Source organism: Thalassophryne amazonica, chromosome 5 (genome assembly GCF_902500255.1).
Source record: "Thalassophryne amazonica chromosome 5, fThaAma1.1, whole genome shotgun sequence".
Lineage (NCBI taxonomy): Eukaryota > Metazoa > Chordata > Actinopteri > Batrachoidiformes > Batrachoididae > Thalassophryne > Thalassophryne amazonica.
In genome coordinates this window covers 77,805,931-77,826,284 of record NC_047107.1, presented here as the reverse complement: position 1 = coordinate 77,826,284, position 20,354 = coordinate 77,805,931, and the positions used below count along the sequence as shown (strand labels likewise).

The window sequence follows — 20,354 nt, the reverse complement described above, 5'->3', positions numbered from 1 at the left end:
CTGTTAGCTGATTAGCTGAAGTGTTACAAATGTCCATGTTTGGATATGAGTTGGTAACATTACATTTACATGATAGTATTCTTGGAAAGAAGCTGAACGAACCTTGACAAAAAAAGTCCTTTCTATGCGTTTGTCCTCTTTTTTCTTTGACAGCCAGCGTTCACACAGGAACATATAAACCTCTTCCGTTTCCACATCATGCACCTCAACCTGGTCCAGGAACCAGTCAGCCCCTGTCATGGAGTTGTCATGGCGAATGTGTATCTTATACACTTGGCCCAAGTCCACAGCCTCAATAGTGAACTTATCCACCTGAAGGCAAAGACATTACAGCATGTTTTCACCTATTAAACACCTTTAGACACCAACGGCACTGTGACACTTTTCACACATTTCCTCACATACTTGTCCCTTTTCAAATTTGTTCTTGTTGGTCTCAGACTTCGCAAGTTTTCGCTCCCCCGTGTCTCCCAGGTCTCCGTAGATGGTTAGATAGACGTTGGCATCAGTTCCTGCTCCGTACATTTCGCCTGTCCGCACGGACACTTTGTAAGTATGAGCTGTGAAGGAAGAAAATAAAACAACTTATTGATGCAAACGTTTTTGTGTTCAGGTTGTATGACATTTATGTGATGATAGTCAAAAAGACTCCTGCAGTATGTACATAATCTGACTTTTAAATACAAAAAAACTATACAAAATACATATATATCAACTAATTTATGAAAAAAATTAGCTTTTGAAACTTATGTTTTCACAGTTTGAAAGATATTTCAAATTAGAGTGCTGTTTAAATTGACTCCAATGTATCTATCATTGTATTTCTCTTTCTGTCTATGGGCGAGTGGTGGTGTCCAACCTGGACAGGACGCCTGTCTGTCACACGGCCATATACAGAGAGACCCATGGTCATTTTACAGCCACCAATTCACTTAACCTGCATGTCTTTCAAAGTGGTAGGAAGATAAAGCACCTGGAGGGAACCCACGTGAACACGGGGAGAAGATGTAAACTCCACACAGAGGGGTCCATGTTGTGTGGCTGGGGGGGCCTGGCTGCCTTTTGTTTCTGTTTTCTGTCCTGTCTTTTGTTTTTCCTTCCAGGTGGCTTGCATTTGGGACTGAGTGGCTGTGTAGCTGAGTTTATCAGGACCTCACCCTGATCACCTGAGGCTGATCACCTGCGGCTCGTCAGGACTCACAGCTGTGGTGCATCTACAATGGATTGGAACATGGTGGCATTTAAGACTGGAGTACACAGTGTGTATTTGCCAGAGACTCGACCTTGTGACCAGACAGGTGAGATCGTCGTCTCGGGAGCCATCTCATCATCAGTGGATGCAGAGAACTCCCCAGGGTTTGATGGGATGGTCCCCTGGGGGTTGATGGGGTGGTAATTGGGTTGTTTTTTCTTTTTTCTTTTTTTTGTTTGTTTTTTGTTATGCCCTCTCTTCTCCTCTGACTCCAGCCGTGTGAGCCGTAGTGTCGGCGTTGCTGGAGTGGTGCAGTTTGGTTATGCTGGGCGTTTCCCAGATAACCTCTGCACCTGGGGGGGGGGGGGGGGTTCGGGGTGTTGTTTTTTGTTTGTTTGTTGATTCCCTGTTCCACCTCCGGCTTCAGCGCGCCTTTGAGCCGTCTGCCATCGGCGTGGCTGAGGTTTGGGGCAGTGGGATGTACCCGCAGCTGGTGGCTGGTTTAGAAGTCGGAGGAGTGGCGCCGTTTTGTGCCGTCTGCCATAACCGCTGTTCCACTCCTCCCGGTTGGCTTCTGGGGTATAGTCACGGTTGGTGACACTGGATGTGCTTCCAGTTTCCACTGCGCCAAGGGGGTGGGGTTGGGGTTGTTTTGTTTGTATGTTTTTTTTTTCTCCTTTTGTTTTTCCCCCCAGTTTCCGCCCTCAGGGTTTGACTGTGGTGTCCTCTGGGGGGAAAGGGCTGTGGGTCCATCTAGCCATAGACGGCAGGGGCTGGGTCCATTGGTCATGAGGGGAGGCGTCTCCTGGGGTTGATGGAATGGTCCTCTGGGAGGCGCTGGGAGTCCCCGTGGGTGACGTTGGATCCCAGAGGGACCTCGGCTGTGGTTATTACTCCTGGAGCTGGCGGGATGTCCTCTGGGGGGTGTTGGTCCCTACATGTTGTTGGGGGGGGGGGGGGGGTGTTAGCATTTTATTTGTAAGCTTACGTTTGGGTTGTTTTTCTTTTCTCCTCTTCCCGGGGTTTGATGGGACGGTCCCCTGGGGAGGGGGGAGTGGTTTGGTTGTTTGTGTTTGTCTTTTTTTGTTTTATGACTAATCAGACTGTGAACATGGTTGGACAAAGGCTGACCGCACAGGTTTAAGAACTCCTGGCCACACCTGTGCTAAGTGACTGACAGAAACAAAGGCAAAGATGCAGCCAGAGGAGAAGACATCAACCATTCTGTTGGAAGACGAATGCAGATACGGTTTCCAGCCATGGCCCCTGGAGGGGGGTGTTTCTCCTGGGCCGGGTTTGTGTGGTTGCCAGGAGGCTTCCCGTGAGGGTGGGGTGCTGTTGTGTGGCTGGGGGGGCCTGGCTGCCTTTTGTTTCTGTTTTCTGTCCTGTCTTTTGTTTTTCCTTCCAGGTGGCTTGCATTTGGGACTGAGTGGCTGTGTAGCTGAGTTTATCAGGACCTCACCCTGATCACCTGAGGCTGATCACCTGCGGCTCGTCAGGACTCACAGCTGTGGTGCATCTACAATGGATTGGAACATGGTGGCATTTAAGACTGGAGTACACAGTGTGTATTTGCCAGAGACTCGACCTTGTGACCAGACGGGTGAGATCGTCGTCTCGGGAGCCATCTCATCATCAGTGGATGCAGAGAACGTCCAGGTTTGATGCATGGTCTGTGAAAGAGGAGGGGGTGAGGTCTCACGCTCGTCAGCACACTTCCTGAGGTACGTTAGATTTTGTGACTAACATTTATACAGTCAGTAAATGTGGTGTCCCTCACACCTTATTATATTGAGCTGTATGTTGGTCGTGTAATCAGCTTCCACTGCTGTGGAGTTTTGTGAACTGGATGTTCCATGCCTGCAGGGTGGGAAGCTGATTAGTAATTAAGCCAGGAAGTGTTTGCTGTTTGTGCACCTTTGAGCGTTCTCTCTGTGTGTTGAGTGTGGACTCACATAATGATTCCTTCTTTCACAGACTCGGTTTGTCGCGGCCACCAGGGGGGTGTTGGCGGGGTCCTTGGGTCCGAATTGGTTCTGGCTCCAGACCGTTGGCGCTGCTGGGAGCGCACCGCAAAACCACCACGCCAGACCGCGCACTTTTATATTTTTTCACAGCACTGTTATGTTCATTAAACTCTGTTATCCTTTGTACCGTGCTCTGCTTATTTTATACTGGGTCCTTCAAACGCTGGTCGGTTCTCCGGGCTGCGTCCGACACATAACAGGTCCAGGTCAGAAGTAAACCTGGGACCTTCTCCCTGTGAGGTAGCTCTGCAAACAACTACGCCACCATGCTGACCAAATAAAATTATTACAAATGTTCTTTCTTCAAAGTCATAGAGAATTCTATTAAATAAAGTAATTTATTAAAGAAAGCAACAGACATCTTTACGTCGATGAAGGTTAGACATCCAGGTGAAAAAATACAATACAGGCCTTTTTAGGTTCATAAAACCCTGATTACTTTGTAGGTTTATAGGATTTTATATATGTACTGTAATTCCGCAAAAATAAACATTATAATGTTTCATAAATAATTAATGAACTCAACATGATTAAGTAGCCTTAATCTTTCACATACTAAATGTTGACTTTATAAATGAAAGAAAAAAAAAAAAAGATACCTAAGATTTATTTTGCATAGTACTGTATGTCAGCATAGGTCAGATTGACAGGTGAACTCAATATGACAGCCATCTCAAATGAGCGTAACTATGCATTCTGGACATGACAAAATAATACTGCTATCCTCTCCATTGGCAAAATAGTAACATACTTTCCAAGGCGTCTTCCACTTCTGTTTCAGTCTGTTTCAGCTTTCCGTCCCTGAGGAGTTTCTCTGTGATGATGTCAGAGGGAACCAGTTCCCTCACCGTCTCCCCATCACCTTCAGATTTGGCCAGCCAGCACTCACATGGAAAAATGGTTGTTTCTGAACCCTGCCATTAAACAGCAATACATCCCAAATGTGGGTCAGGCTGCTTTGTGCCCCCCCCCCCACACGTAAAGTTTAAAAGATTTTTAGTACCTTTCCTTTCCTGAGCTGTCGTCTGATCTCCACTCTGTCAAGATGCCATCCTGGATTGATGCCCCTGTTGTCATGTCCTATTCTGATTTTCTCTATAACATCACCAACATCTTCCAACTGAGGAAAGACATGATTTATAGTCTACTTGACCCATTCTTAAAATTTTGGTAAAAAACACTGAAACTCAATTTTCCCTAACTCTGCATATGTCATATTACCAAACACTCTTGGTGTTAAACCATTTAGAAAGTGTAATTTGTTTATTTTATTGTTATTAATGAAATTAATTATTTAGAGATCAATGTAAATACAAATTTATTACCTCGAATGATCACCATTCAGGCAAAGAGATAATAAAACAATACAGTGGTGTTATGGCATAAAAACACAATGTAAAGTCCAATTACTGAAAACAAAATTTAAATAAAAACATCAAGATACAAGAAAAACATTATTAAATTAAAATGTAAAATAAAGTTTTACATAGTGCTACAGAATACATTTTGAGTCATTGCACAAAAGCAAAGCACCTGTTTGCAAGCTCAAATTTAAATGTACAGAATTAATGGATTTGCTCAAGGTGGAAACTTCAGCTTGTGATGGGTCACCAGGGACATTATCCACGATTTGCATGTAAATATACACACGTAAAACCAAACTCATCCACATACTACAGTTGCAACTCAAAAAATTTGAATAATATAAAAAAGTTCAATATTTAGAGAATTTATGGGGTACTGTCAAGAAGAAGATAAGAGACATCAGATCTAACAATACAGATGATGGATGCTATCAAAGCAACCTGGGCATCCATAACACCTCAGCAGTGCCACAGGCTGACAGCCTCCATACCATACTGCACTGATTCCGTAATTCATGCAAAAGGCGCCCCAACCAAGTATAGAGTACATGAATGTGCTTAAGTCTTTTCAGAAGTTTGAAATTTCTGTATTATTTCAATTTCAATTTTTTTCATTTATATAGCACCAAATCACAACAAAGCTGCCTCAAGGCGCTTCACACAAGAAAGATTTAACCTTAACAACACCTAGAGCAAGCACACAGGCAAAATTGATAGGAAAAACTCCCTCTGATGATATTGGAGATGAAACCTCAAGCAGACCAGACTCAAAGGAGTGACCCACTGCTTAGACCATTCTAACAATTACAAGGTTTTCACAAAGTTTTACAAAGTTGAAGAAACAGAAAATAGAAAATCAAACAACATAATAATATAAAGAAGGTGAGAAGTCCACACAGGAATCAGCACCACAGGCAGGACAGGCCCACTTTCAAATGCAGACTGCAGCATGCAGCATCCGCCTCAGGCCTTCCACCTCACAGTCCGTCCGGGCCTTTCAGTTCGGATCCGTCCGTCGTTTGTACCTCGGACAGAGAGAAAAAGAACAGAATGAGTTGGCTGGAAAAAATTACACCTACGTTATAACTAATCAGCACTAAATCAACAGAAAAGCAGAAATTACTCAGGTGATCACCGGCCGCTAGCCCTAAGTTTCACTTACAGGCCCAAAATTTAGAAATGATGAAGCAGAGAGCTGTTCCGTTGCTAATAAAATGACTTTAAAAGGATAGGAAGCATAGTACTATACTATGCCAGTATGCTAGCCATACGAGAGGGAGAACAGATGCGTCGAAAGTCTAGACTTGAAAGTCTCCACAGAATCTGACTGTTTTATTGATGCAGGGAGATCATTCCACAAAACAGGTGCACGATAAGAGAAAGCTCTGTGGCCTGCAAACTTTTTATTCACCACAGGGACACAAAGTAGTCCTGCACCCTGAGAACACAGATCCTGGGCCGGTACATAGGGTTTGATTAGGTCAGCTAAATAGGGAGGTGCCAGTACACAAATAATTTTATGAACCTTAACCCCTTAACTCCCATCGTCGCATATATGCTACAATCTCTGACTCAAATATGCAACTTACCAAATTGACCTGTATGCCCGTTGTCGCAAATTTGCAACATACCATCATTATTATTTTAACATTATAACATAAAGTCATTACCAGAATACCCAATATTACTATCTAGTTTTTGTGCAAAAGTGAAATGAATAATCTCAACATTATTTACCATCTACTTAAAGGCAAAAACACACACAAAACATTTTTTTATATACAGCTATATAAATTCGGGCATTAAGGGGTTAAAATCCGACCTCACAGGGACAGGAAATCAGTGATGAGACGCCAAAATGGGTGTAATGTGGGCAAACTTTCTACGTCCTGTCAAGAGTCTGGCAGCCACATTTTGAACCAATTGGAGACCCCTAATGCTGGACTGCGGGAAACTAGAAAACAGAGCATTGCAGTCGTCCAATCTAAAGGAAACAAATGCATGGATCAGGCTCTCAGCATCAGCCATAGACAGGACGGGATGAATCTTCACTATGTTTTGCAGGTGGAAGAAAGCAGTCCTCGTAATATCTCTAATGTGGAGGTCAAAGGACAACGTGGGGTCAAAAATCACCACAACGTTCCTCACTTTGCCAGTGTCAACCCAGTCTCACGGCATGTTGTGGGACTGGGTTACAAAATGTACACTAATCTATGGGTTCTTGACGGGGGTACAAAAATGGGGCATTTTTTGTAACGGGGGCACAAATTCATTTTGTGATGGGGTCACAAAATGTGGGTTGAAGGGGGGGTCGGGGGGGTCATGGTTAATATTTGGGGAGGGTGCACACTTACACTAGAATTAGGAGAAGGGAAAGAATATAAATACAAAATAGTGTAATTTTTTAGATGTGTTTTTTCTCCTTCCATTTTTAGTGCTGTAGGCACATTTCCACTTTCTGAAATAACTGAAAAAGATATTGAACATTTTCAACAATATTCAGTTTTTTTTTAAATGCACCTGCATACTGAAAACCTCAAACAAGTAAAAACTGACATGCTCAGGTACACAGCAGAAAAGCTCTCATGAAAAGTCGTGAAATAGTTTCCAAAGAGGGTGAAAACACCTTCCTGTTCCACTGAAGTACCAGCTTTAAAGCTACAGTGTTAGAGGATTTACTGTCATCTAGTGGTCAGGTTCCAGATAGCATTATGTTATCACCAGTTGTAATTTTGTTTCCCTTCACATTTTTTGCTTCTTTGGTGACGTGGCCTCACCTTCACTTGTATGATGTATGTAAAGTTTGAGGTTTGTGTGAGGTTTCAATCAGTTTGGTTTCAGATGTGCACACTAACAATGAATTATGTCCCCAATGGCCTCTCGTACCAGTTTGTTTTGTCAGAATTGAGCTCAGGTGCATCCTGCTTCCACTGATCACCCTTGAGATGTTTCTACAACTTAATTGGAGTGAACCTGGGGTAAATTCAGTTTTATTCACCAGCGGCAGGAACTGGGAGACTAGTCAGGATTGAGAGAAAGATAAATGCAGCAATGTACAAAGACATCATTCTTGACCTCAGACTGGAGCGAAGGTTCATCTTACAGTAGGATCAGTGCACAGACATCTTCAGATCTCTCCAGAGATGTTCAATTGGATTCAAGTCTGGGCTCTGGCTGGGCCAATCAAGAACATTCACAGAGTTGTCCTGAAGCCACTCCTTTGAAATCTTTGCTGTGTGCTTAGGGTCATTGTCCTGCTGAAAGATGAACCGTTGCCCCAGTCTGAGGTCAAGAGTGCTCTGGAGCAGGTTTTCATCCAGGATTTCTCTGTACATTGGTGCATTCACCTTTCCCTTAATTGTGACTAGTTTCCCAGTTCCTGCTACTGAACAACATCCCCACAGCATGATGCTGCCACCATGCTTCACTGTAAGGATGGTTCACGGTTTCATCCAAAAATCACGCCTTGCATTCACACCACAGAGTTCAATCTTTGTCTCATCAGACCAGAGAATTTTGTTTCTCATGGTCTGAGAGTCCTTCAGGTGCCTTTTGGGAAACTCCAGGTGGGCTGCCAATGGCAACTAAGGAGTGGCTTCTATCTGGCCAGTCTATCATACAGGCCTGATTGGTGGATTACTGCAGAGATGGTTGTCCTTCTGGAAGGTTCTCCTTGTTCCACAGAGGAATGCTGGAGCTCTGACAGAGTGACCATTGGGTTCTTGGTCACCTCCCTGACAAAGGCCCTTCCTCCCTTAATCCCTCAGTTGAGATTGGTGGCCAGCTCTAGAAAGAGTCCTGGTGGATCCGAACTTCCTCCATCTACAGATGATGGAGGCCCACTGTGCCCATTAGGACCTTCAAAGCAGCAGAAATGTTTCTGTACCCTTCTCCAAATTTGTGCCTCCAGACAGTCTTGTCTCGGGGGTCTATAGACAATTCTTTGACTTCATACTTGGTTTATGTTCTGACATGAATTGTCAACTGTGGGACCTTATATGCAGACAGGTGTGTCTTTCCAAATCATGTGCAATCAACTGAATGTACCACAGGTGGACTCCAGTTAAGTTTTAGAAACATCTCAAGGATGATCAGTGGAACAAGATGCACCTGAGCTCAATTTTGAGCTTCATGGGAAGGCTGTGAATACTGATGTACATGTGAATTTGTATTTTTAATAAAATTGCAAAAATCTAAAACAAAAAAAAAACAAAACAAAACAAAAAAAACAACTTTTATTTCACATTGTCATTATGGGGTATTGCATGTAGAATTTTGAGGAAAAAAAAGAAAACGAATTTACTCCATTCTGGAATAAGGCTGTAACATAAAATATGGATAAAGTGAAGCACTGTGAATACTTTCTGGATGCACTGTAGAGTGTGTAATGTAATTGTACATTGTTCTAAAAATGTCCAGAATTCACATATTCACCTCCACAATAAACATATCTTCAGCTCCCCTCTCAAAGTACATCCGTCTCTCTCTCTTGTTGACACACAGGTGTTTCTGCTGAGTGCAGACACCCTTCGGGCCGTACAAAACAATGAACACGTCAGCATCCGTTCCAGCGGCAAACACATCACTGGTGTATATCTTTATCTCATATGGTACAACTGAAAAGATAATAGAAATAATCAAGGTGACAGTTTGACAAAAATTAGAGAAGATTTAAAGCATTTAGGCACTTCATAAGCATATTGCTTTTTTTGTAAGACATAAACTTTCCCCTCATCAACAATTTCAACAAACCACATTTCAGAGCGATATACTCTCAAAAACAATGCTACAGATCAATATTTACATGAAAAATATTAAACTGTGTTACAATCTAAAAAGAAAAAATGATCATATATCATGCTATATATCATTTAGTCAGCCAACTTAACTCCATATAATGTGGCGTTGTGTCAGGAAGGGCATCCAGTGTGAAACTTGTGCCAAATCAACATGCACATCAATCTCACATCTACTGCTGTGACCCTGAGTGAAAAAAAAGGAGAAGCCAAAGGAACGTACTTACTATATATAAATGTATATACGTATATTATGGATAGACTGATAATCGGGCCATCCAGTAATTGGCTGATAACTGCACAACCGATAATCAGTCTACCCCTAACAAAAATATAAACGCAACACTTTTGGTTTTGCTCCCATTTTGTATGAGATGAACTCAAAGATCTAAAACTTTTTCCACATACACAATATCACCATTTCCCTCAAATATTTTTCACAAACCAGTCTAAATCTGTGATAGTGAGCACTTCTCCTTTGCTGAGATAATCCATCCCACCTCACAGGTGTGCCATATCAAGATGCTGATTAGAAACCATGATTAGTGCACAGGTGTGCCTTAGACTGCCCACAATAAAAGGCCACTCTGAAAGGTGCAGTTTTATCACACAGCACAATGCCACAGATGTCGCAAGATTTGATGGAGCGTGCAATTGGCATGCTGACAGCAGGAATGTCAACCAGAGCTGTTGCTCATGTATTGAATGTTCATTTCTCTACCATAAGCCGTCTCCAAAGGCGTTTCAGAGAATTTGGCAGTACATCCAACCAGCCTCACAACCGCAGACCACGTGTAACCACACCAGCCCAGGACCTCCACATCCAGCATGTTCACTTCCAAGATCGTCGGAGACCAGCCACTTGGACAGCTGCTGAAACAATCGGTTTGCATAACCAAAGAATTTCTGCACAAACTGTCAGAAACCGTCTCAGGGAAGCTCATCTGCATGCTCGTCATCCTCATCGGGGTCTCGACCTGACTCCAGTTCGTTGTTGCAACTTCGCACAGCCATTGAAGAGGAGTGGACCAACATTCCACAGGCCACAATTGACAACCTGATCAACTCTATGCGAAGGAGATGTGTTGCACTGCATGAGGCAAATGGTGGTCACACCAGATACTGACTGGTATCCCCCCCCCCAATAAAACAAAACTGCATCTTTTAGAGTGGCCTTTTATTGTGGGCAGTCTAAGGCACACCTGTGCACTAATCATGGTGTCTAATCAGCATCTTGATATGGCACACCTGTGAGGTGGGATGGATTATCTCAGCAAAGGAGAAGTGCTCACTAACACAGATTTAGACTGGTTTGTGAAAAATATTTGAGGGAAATGGTGATATTGTGTATGTGGAAAAAGTTTTAGATCTTTGAGTTCATCTCATACAAAATGGGAGCAAAACCAAAAGTGTTGCGTTTATATTTTTGTTGAGTATATATAATAACAAAGATAATAAAATCTGCCCCTCTGCCCCTATATCATGTTGTTCATGGTATGTATGTGTGTATTCTTCAAGCTTGGGTCCTCTACCAGAGGCCTTGGAGTTTGATATAATTCCCTGAAGATACATGGCACTACATCTCTGTGACCCCTTTGTGTGTTACCATTATGAGGTTAAAATGCTCAAACTCCCATTTTTCAAAGGCATTATAAGCAACATTAAAACTTTAATTTATTTAAATTTTGCCAAGGCCAGCAAAAAAAAAAAAAGTAAAACGCAGTATATTTGGTGCAGTTCTTTAGTCATCATTTACGACATACTAAAAGTCTCCATTTATCCTCCTTTCTGCTTTTCCTGTTGTGTCTTTATGACAGGGGTCGCAAATATGCTCCTGGATGTCACCACAATAGATTTGTCAAGTCTGGTGTTTCCTCATTCTTAACTGGCTGAACACATTTATTATTTAACCTGGAGTGGTTGCAGCAGGGGCAGTTGGAAAGGTGTTCAGTGAGAACAGGAGTGGTGACCCTCCCCATTAAGATGTCAAGACACCATGGATATGGCTGCAGCAACTGTGAAAAATCAGTTGTTTTTGGATCTGACTAAGATGACATCATGACTTTGATACAATAGCAATGAAACGCACTGTAAATGATTTGGTTTTTACCAAGAAAAAAAGCCTTAGATTTAGACGTGTTAGGTAATTTATCTTGTTTTAAGAGTTAATTTCTTATTTTAAGTGTTCAACTTTACACTATAATCTTAAATAAAAAAATATTGTCAAGTGAAATTATCTTGCTGCATGGACAGATAATTTCTCTTGTTTTGAGTACCTTCTCCCTCATATTTAGTGTTTTTGTCTTGTTTTTAGACACCCCTTTTTAGCAGTGCATGAATTAAATTCTGGTTTGCTGGTACTCAGATATGAAGCCTTCATGAGCACATACTTGTAAATGTGACTTTTCATCAGTAACTGAAAATCCATGAAAGTGAAGATGCAAATGCAAATAGTGTATCTCTTCTCAGCCTCCCTACAAACCATTCATTTGACAAAAATTCATTCCCAAGGATGCCCTAGGATCTTCTGGAGAGACCTAGCGCGAAATGCATCCAGTTGTAACCTTACGTCAATGGTTACCATTCGAGGACCTAAAGTGAAGACTGATGTCTCCTGGTACTGGTTGGCATCCATTGACCAAAGGCAATGACTAAGTGTTCAACACCTCCTGAAATATTTACTATGCAGTTAAGCATTTAGCATTTGTTGACATATTTAGTTAAATTTTTAGCTATGCGTGTAGTTAAATATGCAACTAAATGGTGAATTCAATAATAAACTAAATGTTTCACAAAATGGTTTACAACATATTTCTCAAATCGAAAGTTGTTTCTTTCATCAATTATAAGTACTGTGCTTTCAGCGCTATAAGTCGCACTGAAGAATAAGTTGCATCAAATAATGCACTACGAAGAGGAGCAAAAACATATATAAATCACACTAGAGTGTGACAAATATTTATTTTTGAAAATTTTATTTCATAAGAATCCAAGAAAAAAATATTTTGTAACAACCTGGAACACTGTACTGAAAATGTACCAAACCTCAATTTTTGTGTACAGTTACATCTCTATTTTATAACATAAAATTTATTTCAGAATATAAATTGTAGGGCCTATAAAAATCTAGTAAAAAATCAGTTACTTATAGTCCAAAAGAACGTTACTTTGCTCACTCACATGGCGTGTAGAATTCAGTCTGTAACTCAGCAGGATAGAGATCCCTCACTATTGCACCATCATCCTCAGTTCTGTCAAGCCAACGACCACATGGAAAGCGTAACCTCTGACCCTGAGAAGGAGCATCTACCTCTACCCAGTCCAAGAACCAACCAGGTGAACCTCCTGTGATCAAGAAACAGTGATAATTTAGTTTAATGCATCTGACTACTTCTGAAAACAGTTTCGCATTTCCTCTCACCAGAGTTGTTGTGTCCAATTCGAAGTTTCTCCAGATCTCCGAGGTCCACTGCTTCCACAGTGAACTCATTAATCATTCCCTGCTCAAACTTGTTCTTGTAGTTCTTACAGGCCTTTAGGTTGATGATCCCTGTCAGTGACATAACATCTCAACAAAGCTGGTATTTTGAGCCAATCAATGTGTACAACAATACACTGCCTCAACAAATACAAGGGGCTTTGGGTGTCTTACCTGTATGATCATTTTCACCAAATAGGACAGCAAAGACATTGGCATCAGTTCCAGCATATTTCTTTTCACCCGTTTTTATTTTGAGTGTATATGTAGTGGACATGGCTGCATGAGAGAAAACAAAACAAAACAGTCCTTTAAACCTCTTTTTCTTCACATGAATAGATCATTTTTCATGTACCTGCATGTTTCAAGAAAAATACTTGAATAACAATGCATTTTCTCTGTCTCTGTAAGACTTTCATTCATTCTGGCCATGATATTAAACTTCAATACTTCATCTAGGAATTCAGCTGGTCTTCTAGCCTGTAGGTAGCTCCTTTTTTTTTTAAATTAGTGGCAGTATTGGCACTGCCACTGGTGTAAAATGAAGATTTATTGTGTGTGGCACATGTTAGGATATGAATTTACAGTAGCTGTTCCCATCCTTATCCCTGGAAAAGAAGAAACCACTGGAGAACACCGCCAGTGAACTGGTCATTGTTTCACCTCAGGGAGCTTTGGTGGCTGCTCTCCACTACATGTTGTGTCATGTTGGACACAGAGCTGTTAACTATTGAGTAAACATGAGTCCAGTGTAGAAATAACAGTTTGCCTGGTTCCAGGCACACCCCACCTTTTAAATGGGATGACAGATGACATCTGGTTTATTTTCATGTGCAGTAAGACACACCCCAAATTCAAATTCACTTTTATATGCTTTAGAGTGCACACCATAGACTGTCAAGGTAGGGCCCAGAATCTCTGTCTTCCCCATAAATTTGGGTTTTCATTAGAGATATCTTCTGGCTCCTGCTGTCTTCAATGCTTGTGTGGATTGGGTATTATGTTATGTTGTGGAGTCCAGCACCTTGAGAACCTTTGTTGTTCAGGTAAAGTTCATAAACATTTACTTTGCAGGTGAAATAATGATCTTTGTAGAACTGACTGATGCCCTTATTGCAGTCCTAAGAAGAAGCTGAGTAAAGACTGAGAAGGCAGGGACTTCTCAGGCTTTCAAAGACTTGCTGGACTCAGCCCTCACAAGTGTATATCAGTGCGTGGTCAAGTGCTGAATTTAAGAGATTCACTTATCTTGGGAGTTACATTCATGCCACTGGAACCTCAGCCTATGAGGTCGAGACATGTCTGGGAAGAACATATGGAGCCATGAGATAGGACAGGGAAGAGATGTTTGGTTATGCAGATATGACTGCAGGAGAGTGAGGGCCAAGTATTTTACCTCCAGGTTCTTCATATCTTATAAGTTGGGAGAGTTGGATACTATCCAGTGACCTTAGGTGATTACTAGATGTTTTGACAATAGATCGCTCCAGAGAATCCTTGGATACAAGTGGTATGATTTTGCATGAAATGGGCAGTTGTTTAGGAAGACGCCGTACTGAGGATATTGCAATTGGAAATGGCCAAGCGGATGCTCACGTGTCAGCTGGCTACAACAGACAGACAGCTGTGTCTGAGGGAATGGCTGGTAGTCTACCTAAGTGGTTGCCAATCAGGATCTACGACAGTTCTGTCATGTGGTGGATGTGGCAAGATGCGGTACCTACTATGCAAAATTCTAGACCTGACACAACTCTTAAGCCTTCGGTGAGAAAAATGTGAAACTCTTACATTTTTGTTCAAGGCCCAAAGTTCCACTGGTTCCATCCTCATCCTCATCCTTCCTCATGAAGGCTTCGTCCACAGGCACCAGCTCTCTTGCTATTTGTCCATCATCCTCATCCACTGCCAGCCAACGGTTGCATGGGAAGTAGTATCTAGACCATAGAAAAGCACTTCTGATCAGCACTCCAGTTCAAAGACAACATACAGCTTTACTATCAGTTATGTCAATCTCTCCTCATTTTGAACTATGGGTTCATTGTTCTCTCCAAATGCATTTCAAAGTTGAGGAAACTGGATTCTCTGTATATGTAAATATCACCTACGTTATATCTTCTTTGTGTCCACTATCTCCACTCGATCAAGGTACCATGATGAGCTGGAGTGTGTATTGTCATGACGAATACGTAGTTTCTTTAGATGTCCAAGATCAACAGCTGTGACAGTGAAATTGTCCTCCTGGAAAATATTTAAGTATAAGACATGGTTCTGCTAAACATAACCCATTTTGTTTCCAGAAATTACTATGATCATTCAAGTCTAGAAACAGTATTCATTCATTCATTCAGCAGATCATTTAGTTTGAATTTTCTCAATTTCTTGTGGACATTTTCTAAATATATAGTTGTTTTGGAAGCAAACATCTGCTCTATTTTATCAAATGAGTTGACAGGAGGGGAAAAAATAATTGTTTATGAACAATGGGATTTGTTTCAACAGAGCCAGGTGCAACATGAAGATGAATTATTCACAGGCTGAATTAAACAATAAGTAAAAGTAGGACAGGCTGAGTGACACAAAGGGCTCATAGCTCCTCTCACTAACAACTGGATCACATACTTGAAAATGTGTAATCCTACCATCCACACCTCAATGTAGGGCTCATTTTGCGTTTAAGTGCTTCAGTGTCTCACTAACTGCTGGTAATTTCCAACAGGGTACACTTCCAAGACGGTTATTTCAATTTTACAGTCAGAAAGTAATATACATGTGTCGCGGACATGAGCGAGCAAAGCTCGTCAGCATCTCACCATGTCATTTAGGTCCTTCAAACTTAATTTTGAGTAAATGCTTCAGGGTAGCACTGGCATGGCAAAAACCTTTCAGCTCCACCCCCAGACCCTTCTGCCTTTTTAAGAATCTTAAACAAATTAAAATGTATGAAATACCAAGTGTTCCAATACTTTTGAGGGCAACTGAGAAACACTGAGGAGCAGCATCTTACATCTCATATCTAGTGCAGCAGATAAGATAATATTTAGAGTGGAATCCGACAAATGGTGATACAAGCATCAAATTTGACACAAATAATCCACAGATGTGAACTCTTTTGAAAAAACTGATTGGCCACTTGAATTTTCAATTGGCAGGCAGGTAGGGGTCAACTGAATTACACAGGGGTCAAAATTAAAAGATGCTCCAATCATATAGAAAACTACACCACATTATTTTCCTGATCATAAAGACTCCAAAAAGGTATAGTTTGGACAATCTGTGACTGAATGCTATGGAGTTATGAGGTAAAAGCAGCAAGAATGGTGACAAATGTCAATTTCAGTTTGTACAGGGGTCAAAAGTTAAAGTTGCTATTAATCCTATTATTAGAACTGACAACATCAGACTGACTGTCGGGGAGGGCAGAAGAAAGATGGCAGCCAAATGACTCACCAAGGCCGTAGAAATTCTTCTGGAGGAAAACAGCTGGGTGTTTTGACCTTCGGAGGCTGATAAGCCTGCCATGCTTAGAGTTGAGTAGAGAAACACATTTGCAGCTCCTCTAACCAACCAAACCCAATTTATGAGTATTCCCTGGTCTCCGACATCTTCCTTTGCAAAGCGTACATTTGCTCCAAGATGCTATCCAACTTACGTCTGAGTTCAAGGGTTAACGCGGTCTGAGAATGTATCGCCTTGCTCAACTCATTAATCATGATGGACAGGTGAAGCGTCGTGGTTCTGGTAGCAGCTGTCTTGCCAGTTCTCCGGTAGGTCAGGGCAGCACATAAGCCAATAGGTGCCAGCCCTCCCACGATAAAACCAAACATAAATAAATCTTCGACATCCTCCACAGAGAGTGGTACCAAGCACGCAACACGCCATTTCTCTCAGGTGTCAAGAACATAGCCCGCGGGGTAGGTTCCATCTGGACAAGCAGGGTCCCCCAGCCCTGATTTCCTTGTTGAAAAAATTGGTGTCAATAGTGTTCAGAGACAAGCTGATCAATTCCATGGTTAATCCAATATAGTTTCAATAATTCACAGTCCGGTGAAGTAGGGACTTTGAAGGTTGGAACAGCGATAGAGGAAGAGAGAGGAGCAAGGAGGAGATGTGACCGCCCTCACCAGAGTCCCAAGAGCTTTCATTCTGACCATTGCAAAACTGCAATCATGTTTTCCTTTTATTTATGACAACTAATATTTCCAACAAATTTAATAATAATAATAATAATAATAAACATTTTCTAACTTTTTGAGGAATCACACCCAAGCAAAAACAGACCAAGGTGATGATGGAAGAATATTTCTTAAAATGTCATACTGTGAATATAGAATAATCATGTTTTTTCATATTGTCATCTAACACAATTCTGAGTCCCAGTAATCCTCATTGTTTTCCCCATCATATTCTTTCTTTTTATGTCTCTCATTATATAAAACAGTGCAACTCTGTGTTAAGCTGTCATACCTGTCCCTTCTCAAATTTATTGAGGTTGTTAGAATTCTTGAGGTAGTGCTCCCCGGTGTCTCCATTTTCTCCATAAATATTAACAAAGACGTTGGCATCTGTCCCCGCACCAAGCATGTTACCAGTGAAGACACTCACTTCATAGGTATTCACTGTCAGACAAAAAAGAAAGAATGAATTCTACACACATCTTTAATCCATCTTATATGTTGGCCAATGAACAGTGTCAAATGAAAACATGTCTCCTAAATAATATGTCAGTCATCAAGTTACTAACAACTCAAGGCAAAACAAACAAACAAACAAACAAACAAACAAACAAACAAACAAACAAACAAACAAACAAATCTTTAAAATTAAAATTCTTGATATTATTCAGACAATAGACTACAGATTATCTTTCATAAGAAGTAAAGGTTTTGTGTTTTTGTTTGACAGGTACAAAGAAAGAGACACAGTGATCCAAATTCTGAAAAGACTGCCCGGGTCAAACTATGGCCTGGGCGGTGGTCTGGAAATTTATGGTATTTATAAAGCAAAATATTAAAAGGCACCTTACACCTTAAAGACAGTAACACGTGAGTGCATGTGGTTTGCGCTTTGTACTTATTCATACTATGTGTGAAGGGCCTTAATATATTCAAACAACACCCGGGGTAGGTTCAACACAGACTTCATTGTTTTTTAAAAGAAACTGGACACAAGCATGTTAAGGTTTAATGTCTTTTGAAGGACACCTTGCCACACAATCAGATTAATCCAACCTTTCCGGTTCATTTACAGTATTGATTGAAAGGAGTGTTTTCTTTTCATGAATGCTATTTTCTTGTTTAATCCCATAATTGGTCCGTCCCCACCCCTTGATAATAGCCATCTACCGACTGTGGTTACCACAGTTTCATACCTTCTAGGTCCCCTGTGTCCTCAGGCAGCAGCTCCACCACCAGTTCTCCATCCTCCTCGTTTCCAGCCAGCCAGCGTGAACAGGGGAAATGGTAATTCACCACCACTTCCTGCATCTCTTCTCCTTCCTCATCTTCCTCATCCTCATCTTTCTTCTTTTTCTTCTTCTTTTTCTTGTCTTCCTTTTTCTTCTCCTTGGGAACCACAGCCATGATTAGATGCTTAACATCCACAGTCTCCAGGAACCACCCAGCTCCAATCCCTGACCCATCATGACCAATGCGAATCTTGAAAATCTTCCCGACATCTTTGGCCACTATCTGGAAAATGGTAAAAGAAGTTAAATAAAACACCTGTTTTTCTGTTTTCTTGTAACAGTTCTGCTCAAACATTAACATGAATATGTTAATTTTTTCCCCATTTGTAATTTATTGTTGACTGCTGGGTCTATGTTAGAGCACCAAAACCAAGAAATTCAAGTTTGGAAACCTTGAAAATTTCTGTGGTGTTGCGTTCATAATTGTTGGATCTGCTTTCAAGGATGGTAACCTCTGTCTTCCCCTTTTCCCCGTAGATCTGGATGAACACTCTGGCATTGGTGCCAGCAAACATCACATCTCCTGTCACAACCTTTATCTCATAGTTGATCACTGAAAAAAGGGATGTACATACGTAAACAAACAAGGTGTTATTTAGGATTGTACTGTAAAAACAAAACAAAAACAACAAAAGTAACACAAAAAACCCTTTTATGGTAAAAACATTAATAAATAAAAATAAAGTAAAAAAGTAAAAAATACAGTAACACTAGATGAATACCTTGAGAGAACCTATAGATTTTAAAGTACAAAGTTGTGATTTACCAAAAGAATGTACATTGTAAACCAGCAAATCCAACAGCATTTTTCTTTCTAAATTAAATTTTTCATGCTGTTTTTAAACTAAATATTTTCTCATTCAGTGAGATTTTGTTGTGCTGCTCCCATTTTGCTGAGGGCCACCAGAGGAGGTTTAACATTGGATCCACATGTTTTTTCTAACACAGCTCCAACTCTATAACAAGGATGGGCCTCGGACAGCCTTGAACCTGGGATATTTTTTCTTGGGAGACAAGCACTCTTGCTGTTTACGCCACTGTGCTGTCGCACAATGAAAACAACTTTGAAAATATAATGAATTGTATATCATATTGCCTTATTAACATATTTTTACTGTATTTGTACAAAGTATGTTAATATGAGGAGTACTGAAGAACCAAATCATGTCTGTTTAGACTTGAGTAGGCTATATATCAAAAAAATAAAATGGGTTCTGCAGCTCATTACATTTTCAGACTAATACCCCATCACACATAAGCCGACTGACGCCGAATTGCATCAGAATGACACATCCGGCCACAATCGGGAAATACTGACTTCTGATCTGAAGACCAATGGACGGTTGTCTGTGAACATATTTGGTCCCATTCACTTGGCCGTACAGAGTGTGTTGCACATGTTCAAAACATTCTTACCGCCATTGAGATGGAACGAACATCTGACAGTGGTCTATATATACAGTTTTTGCATCATCTGATCGCAGTCTACATATTCTGGTGGCATCAAAACAGCATCTGAAGCAGTCTGATCGCGGTTGATTGAGCTCTGAGATCGATCGGTCACAGCAAAGCCTGCCGGCATGTTGTGAGATGTCCACCTCTGCTGGACTCCGGCCAGGGAAGGCAAAGGAAATGTTGATATGTAATAACATTTATGTGGCACACATTCATCATTTACAGAGAATATGAACAGCACACAATCAAACCGAAAGTACCATGTGCCGCTGCGCCTCTCCATGGTCTCATGCGCAGTAATGTGTCATAGCGCACATCAGGCACAGCGCTGAATGGATCTTACTGCTGTAATATACATATTATTACCTGATCAACATCTAAACTCTGTAGGAGGTGTGATGTGGAACTGTATCCCAAGCCGTGACAACGTTATTAAACATGAAACTCACCCCCAGCACGGAACCATGATCCTTTCACAGCGCAGAGCACGCAGGAACCAAACCACAGCCTGTGATGAAAAGCCTCATCCTGGCTGCAACAATTAAATCCCATGTGATAATCCAATCGACATCATGGTG

General features: G+C 41.2%; 1 pseudogene; it reads right to left on the bottom strand.

The window, feature by feature from the left end:
• LOC117509968 overlaps window positions 1-20,354 on the bottom strand; it is a 101,360-nt pseudogene that overhangs the window by 21,797 nt on the left and 59,209 nt on the right.